The following is a 7,166-nucleotide window of genomic DNA, read 5'->3' as shown; positions in this document are numbered from 1 at the left end:
AGGTATGATTTTGAATCTTTGGTAAGGATGTAGAATTCAATTGGATTCTTTAAAAGGTATGTATATAAACTAGAGCAAGATTTATGTTTTTATCATTTGCTTAGAGTACTTATAATGATCTATGTACCTTGCTTATCGTTCATTTCAACCTAACTTGATTTGTGTTTAAGGTTCTTAAATGTTTAGATTTGAAAATAGAAGTTCGGGATGTTTGGACTTCATGGTACACATACCAGGTACACATACCATCATTTAAAATCAAAATCCAGGGATTTTAGTTCGCAAACCCATTTGGATACTATGATAAGAAACGATTTGTTTCTTAACCAACGGCCAGCAGCTCAAGCTCAAAAGGTCATGATTCTAGGAACCAATAAACTAAAGGGGTAGCAATTTGCTTAACAATTCTCTTGTTATCATTAATCAAGTACATTACTTGGAAAATAAGAAAACAATACTACTCCTAAAATACTATTCCAAACAAATATAAACTCTAAATAAAATAATTAAATACTTAAAATATAATAAGATACCTAAATAAATATATTATATCTAATAATAAATAATTTATGATTATCCAATGCCTTGTGCCTCCATTGGACTTGTATGCTCGCTGCGCCCTTCACTTGCTAGCCAGGGTGGCTTCCACAATCTTGAGAGACTTAACCCATATAAAGGATCATATATACCAAATATGCCTGAGTGACGCATCGGGTCAACACCGTTGACATGTTCCATAAAACGTGGTCTTATCATTCCACCCTCCTTAAATGGGACTTTTCCCTCAAAGTCCACTATATATATTGATACTGGCTCCACATGTGATCTTACCATTCCACCCTCCTTAAATAAGACCTTGCCCCCAAGGTCCGGTTTTGGTGCACCCATAACCTGCTTTTCTTTTCCGACAGCTTCCAGAGGAATAATGACCGTATCTGAAATTTTAATCGGCTCACTGGGTGTTGAAGTTTCAATAATTGAATAATCAAATATAATTGTCTGTGGTTTAACAACTTTAGCTCTTTCACGCTCCTTAAATTCTTGGAATGCGGATCTCCAATAAGCACGATTGTCATCTAAATTTTGTTGCAAGTTAGCAGACACAAGAGAGGGATCATCACTTCCGAAACGCTTTAATAAAGCAAAACAAAAATTCTTCCAAGACCCTGAAATATAATCTTGCATCCACTTATACCATTTGAGTGGACTACCAATAAGGTGATCACTAGCTATTTTCACAAAATCTTCCGATGAAATTTTACAAAATTCAAAAACTAATTGTGCTTGAAACAACCAACCTTCAGGATCTCTGCCATCAAACTGCTGACATAACAACTTTTTGCTGGAATCTTGATACATACTAGAGGTGAAACTCAGTCGTCTGATATTAAATTGATGCAACAGTTGTTGGACTTGACAGCTGGACTCAATGGGCTTTGATATATGCGATAAATTTCTGGGCTTCTGGCTTGGCTGGGAATTAGAGACTGGTGTAGACAGTGATGGATGATTACGGGTAATATGATGTGTGTTCGAACCAAACAGATATGTGACTAAAATATGCAAACTATGCTTAACTGAGCGAATGGGAATTTGATTTTTATTTTTTTTATTTTTTTTATAATTTATTATCAAAACATGCAGTGGATATAGAATGATGTAGGTGGCGGAAAGTACGAGGGTTACGATTGATTTGACAAAAAGTAATTATGCAACGAAGTGAATGGATGATAGGAAAAGATGACTGGCTTAACTAATTAAAAAAAAAATCAATGAGTGGCATGATATGTGGCTGTATATATATGTGAATGCTTTCATAACGAATGTTAGGGTACCGACTCTAAACTCGTCATAAACTCATGGGTAGAACTCAACTCGAAAACCGGTTGACTAGAAGAGGAACTCATTGACTTATAAACTACCATTTAAACCCCATCTAACCAATGCGGGACTAGGATCCCAACATCCCACCACGTTTCCAGACCCAACGTCCTCGTTACCCCACTCTATCGACACTGACCCGAAGGTAATCCTTTCTCTTATGGTGGCTTCACTCCCCTATCAGTATTCAATGCGGATGACAGCTACACCCATACATAGGTGCCCCAACACTTTAATCTAGCCTATAGGTCACCCCTTCCGTGGAGGGGACATGGGTCGTGGTGGTTGGCTCTGATACCAATTGATAAGAAACGATTTGTTTCTTAACCAACGGCCAGCAGCTCAAGCTCAAAAGGTCATGATTCTAGGAACCAATAAACCAAAGGGGTAGCAATTTGCTTAATAATTCTCTTGTTATCATTGATCAACTAATAAGGCCTATTTATAGGCTCCATTACTTGGAAAATAAGAAACAATACTACTCCTAAAATACTATTCCAAACAAATATAAACTCTAAATAAAATAATTAAATACTTAAAATATAATAAAATACCTAAATAAATATATTATATCTAATAATAAATAATTTATGTTTATCCAATGCCTTGTGCCTCCATTGGACTTGTGTGCTCGCTGCGCCCTTCACTTGCTAGTCAGGGTGGCTTCCACAATCTTGAGAGACTTAACCCGTATATATCATATATACCAAATATGCCTGAGTGACGCATCGGGTCAACACCGTTGACATGTTCCATAAAACGTGGTCTTATCATTCCACCCTCCTTAAATGAGACTTTTTCCTCAAAGTCCACTATATATATTGATACTGGCTCCACATGTGATCTTACCATACTACTGTAGGTCACGAAAATTCCTTTGCAAACCGGTATGCATACTGGCCTGTAGACGTCGATATTCAGTAAACGTTTTTTGGTCGTAACTTCTTCGTTCGAGCTCGGAATGACCTCATTGTTTTTGCATTCTCTTCCTCTTTAAAATATTTTTAAAATGAAGATAAGAATTCTTGAATTTGTATGATTTAAGATTGGTCTTTGTCCTGTATCTTGTTTTTGAGTGTTTTGCTCCGTTTCGTCGCACTTGTTCTACTTATCTTGGACTTGGGCACTTGGATTCTTGGATTACTACTCTTCTAAGCTCATTTGTAGCTTTTACAAGAATGTTGTTGGTGAATCACAAATAATGAAGTTCAAGAATGGGAAGTAGTACGCATTGCTACGGGATTCTTGAATGTTCACAATCATCTTATGTGAACTATGGTGCATGGTCATTAATGACTTTGTATGTTCTTCTTTGTTAAGAAAATATTTTTTTACGCCTTTGGTAGATATTCTTGGTGTAAATCCGTGCGAAAAAGATTGATTCAACCCTTTAAGGACAAACCATCTTATATGTGCATTACGAGTTTGTCTTGATGTCTACGAAACTTCTTATGAGAATTTATTCATGTGTTTTAAGAAGGATAAGTAGGGTTTGGAATAACAATTATTGTACACATAGTTATTGCTAACAATTTTCATCTTGCAATGTTTTTAGATTTATTTATTTAAATTCTAAAGTTTATTTGGAAGATGATTTTGCAGTATTGATTTTTTTGGTTTTATATATTGCAAAAATTGTTATGGGATATGTGTGTTTGCGTCTGATGGTTTTCAAATAGTGACTGTAGTAGTGGTAAAAACTGGGTCTTTTCAGACTTGTGAAGAAAACATTTTTTATAGATTTAAATTAAACAGGCAACTAAATAAAATAATTCAAAGTTTTGGAGAAAAATACCAAGACTAGGATTCCACCATTGACCAAATAAATAGTAAACTCTAAATAATATTCATGAAATTTTATCTTTAAAAATAATTCTAATATTTGCCTCAAGTATATTCTTGAAGTAATAGTTGTAATCAAAGAGTATAAAACATCAAAAGTATTTAAAACCCAGCATGCTTCATCAAATTAATTCACAACTATTCAATAAGAACTAATATTTCAATTCAATCCCATGCAAATAATCAAATAATAATATTGAAAATAAATAATAAAATTAGAATTATACCAATTAATGTGGAACAATGGCTTCCTCCGTCTCCTTGGCTAATGGGTTTAGCTCTTCATGGTAAAAACACACACAAAATAATCACTCATGGCTGAATAGGTGTTTTTATTGAAGAAATAAGATGAAACAGAAATTCGCAACGCTGTAGAAGTGTTACAGCGTCGCTGTTACAAAACAGATGATGTTGTTTATATACGATAATAATGATATGCTGTAGATAAACGACAGTTTGATTTCACTGTAAGCACTGTGGAAAAACGACTGACTCTGCGAGTCCGTTCTTCCTTCTTCGTCTTCCTCCTCGAGCAGCAGCAGGTATGATTTCTGTTCTTCGTTTCGGCTCTGAACTCTCTCCTAATTCTCTCCTCAGGGTTTTCTAACCCTTCTATGACAAAAACCCAACTATATATAGCCTTCAGATTCCCTAGAAACTCGATCAAATTCGAGAATAAATCTCTTATTCTTCACGTGCAGTTTTAACAATAATTCCATCTGTCGATCTTTGTATGCGTCTGTTAGCTATTCTATTGCTCCCAAAATCTTCTCTGACTTGAACTCAACTGTTTTGAAGTATATCCCACGCAAGAATCTCTCCCAAATCTTTCAAACCAATTCAAAACCCTAAACAGGGACCGTGTGCACTGTCTTGACTTTGTGTGGATTTTATGACTTATCCAGCCCAATTAGATGGGTCTAATCGCTTCTAACAGGTCCCTTATGTCTTGTAGAGTCCGTGGGTACCAAATTTTCCCATTGAATCGCCTGCTAGGTCGCTCAAATCCTTGATCCAAAACTGTTGACGCTGCTGTCTTTTTTCCCGCCAAAATCCAGTTTTGAAACTTTGAAGATGACCTCCCCCTATCCAGTTCCGGTCTCCCTTTAGCAGATGCCTGGAAATGGGTCACCCCTTAGTAATTAGGTTACCCCTTATCCAAAATGAGAGTCCGTATAGTAATTTTCTCCCACGGGCGCAAAAACCATTTTTTAGCCAATTTCGCCGCAAAAGCTTTATTCTTCCAAAAACACCTACAAATACATAAAATAACAGAATAAGTACAATATCGAGTACTAACAATATATACAAATGAGCTATATTAGACACATAAATGCGTCTATCAGCGTCCGTGAACTATGATTGTCCCATATGTCAAAAGTTAAGCCTATTATGTCATTATGCAAATATTGATGGAAAATAGGATGAACTTTTAATAGCAAAGATTAAGTCTATTATATGTCTTTATGCAAATATTGATGAAAAATAGAACGAATATTTGAATATTCCGCAATATTGATCTTTATCCTGATCCACTTCTATGTGAAAATATTGTGTTGCTCCGTAGGTTTTCTTATGTTGAGCATTTCCGACTAAATTAATCGTGGGTTCTCATGTGGTTAATTTAATTGATTTTTCTGGATACAAATTCATGTCTCATGTAATTTTTTAATGTCCAAAGAAATCCTTCTTTTCTTGTTAAAGTAAGGTCGCTCTTGTTGTTCTTTCAGGAATGACATTTTATGGGGGAGAGTTCTTAATTGAACTTGTTCTTAATTGTCAAATCTTTGTGGGGAGTGCGGCTGTGGAATATTGTAGAAGTTATCTTGTATCTTTATAAACTCCTTGATGAATACACTAAGTTTCCACTAAGTTAAATCATCGAAACAAAGTTGATATGTTCTCTTTTAGTCATGAAGTGTCTCTATGAGAATTCTATTATGATCCCACTAGTTTTCATACCTTTGCCAATTTATATTGACAAAAATTGGGAGAATTAATGTGTAGCTCACTCCACAAATACATATGGTTTACGGATCATTATGTAAGGGGGGAGTGGTTTTCATGTGAGATGAAGTATTGATTAATGGGGAGTGATACGTATCACCACAGTATTGTTGTCAAAGTTGTGATGCAATTGGACTGTGATGCTGTGTGATAATACTATTACACTGTATAACAATGATCGAGAGCTACTGTTTTCTCATTGTTATAGCTACGGATCTTCAACAACTATGATGCTGAGTTGAACACGTTTAGAATCATTAGAGTACTTGGAAGTGACGAAGATTTCGAGTAATGTTGAAGAACCAAGGAAATCAAGCATTTGGATGAGAAGCTATAAAGTTTATTTATTTTGTAATCCATACGTATTGATAGTTTTGTCACTAAAATTGACAAAGGGGGAGATTGTTAGAGCACTGCTCGGTCGAACTCGCAAGCGTTGTTGTCTCAAGCTTGTTGTCAAGTTTAGTTTCCAAAACTATAAGTCTTGATTTCTAGTCTACTTATAGCTAAGTCTCGGATTATGATAGAAAGTGTAATTGGGCATTACACTTTACGGCGTTCATCGATTGAAGACGAAGAACTACTAAGGGGAGCTTGTAGAACTTCATCAACAAAAGGTATGTGGAGACTTGAACTCATCTATCGCTCAAAAGTCTATCTACTCTATCTCCTATTTGAGACAAAATTCGTATAGCTATATAGACTTCGATTATACACATTTGATATTTCGAGCTGAGTTTAACTCGCTTACATATTTCTCGAAATATGTGTCGGTAAGCTTTCACTTTAACCAAGTTCATCTTATATTCTTGACGAAAGTCAAAAGATGATCATGTGAAAATTGGCGGGTAACATCTTACATGATTTATGTGAGACAGTCAATTGATGTAGACTCGGAATGTTTCGTATTGATCATTCGATCACTTGAAAATTGCTTTGAAGCTAATAGTTTTTATGATACATCTATTGTCGTCTTCTAAGAATGTTTCAATGATTGAAATGGGAATTTAGAACAAATAACCATGATTGAATATATCACATTATGCGTACTTGTATGCTAACTGTTGCAAGTTATTCTAAAATCGGTTTGTTCATGAACTAATACATTTGTTCATATGGAGTATTCCTAAAGCTATGATCACTGAGGAACTATCCATTTCTTTTCCAGTTAACACTGGTTATATGATTTGGGCATCTGAAGCTTTTAGTCCTTATTGGATTTCTAGGATGGGTTCATCGAAATTTATCGATGGGTCGCTTAATAAGGTTGCATATCCAGTTATGATGGTAAAATATTTAAAGGTCAAAAATATATCGTTCTTTCAAAGTCATCTGCATCGTAGATTAACAGTTTGCAAATAGCTGCCATATTGTTATCTTTTGTGAATTATAATTGATTAAGTGTTTATTGGCTGGTTTGTTTTTGGTCTTGGTTT

The sequence above is a fragment of the Papaver somniferum genome, chromosome 2 (genome assembly GCF_003573695.1).
Source record: "Papaver somniferum cultivar HN1 chromosome 2, ASM357369v1, whole genome shotgun sequence".
In the NCBI taxonomy this organism is placed as follows: Eukaryota; Viridiplantae; Streptophyta; class Magnoliopsida; order Ranunculales; family Papaveraceae; genus Papaver; species Papaver somniferum.
This window is presented reverse-complemented; position numbering follows the sequence as displayed.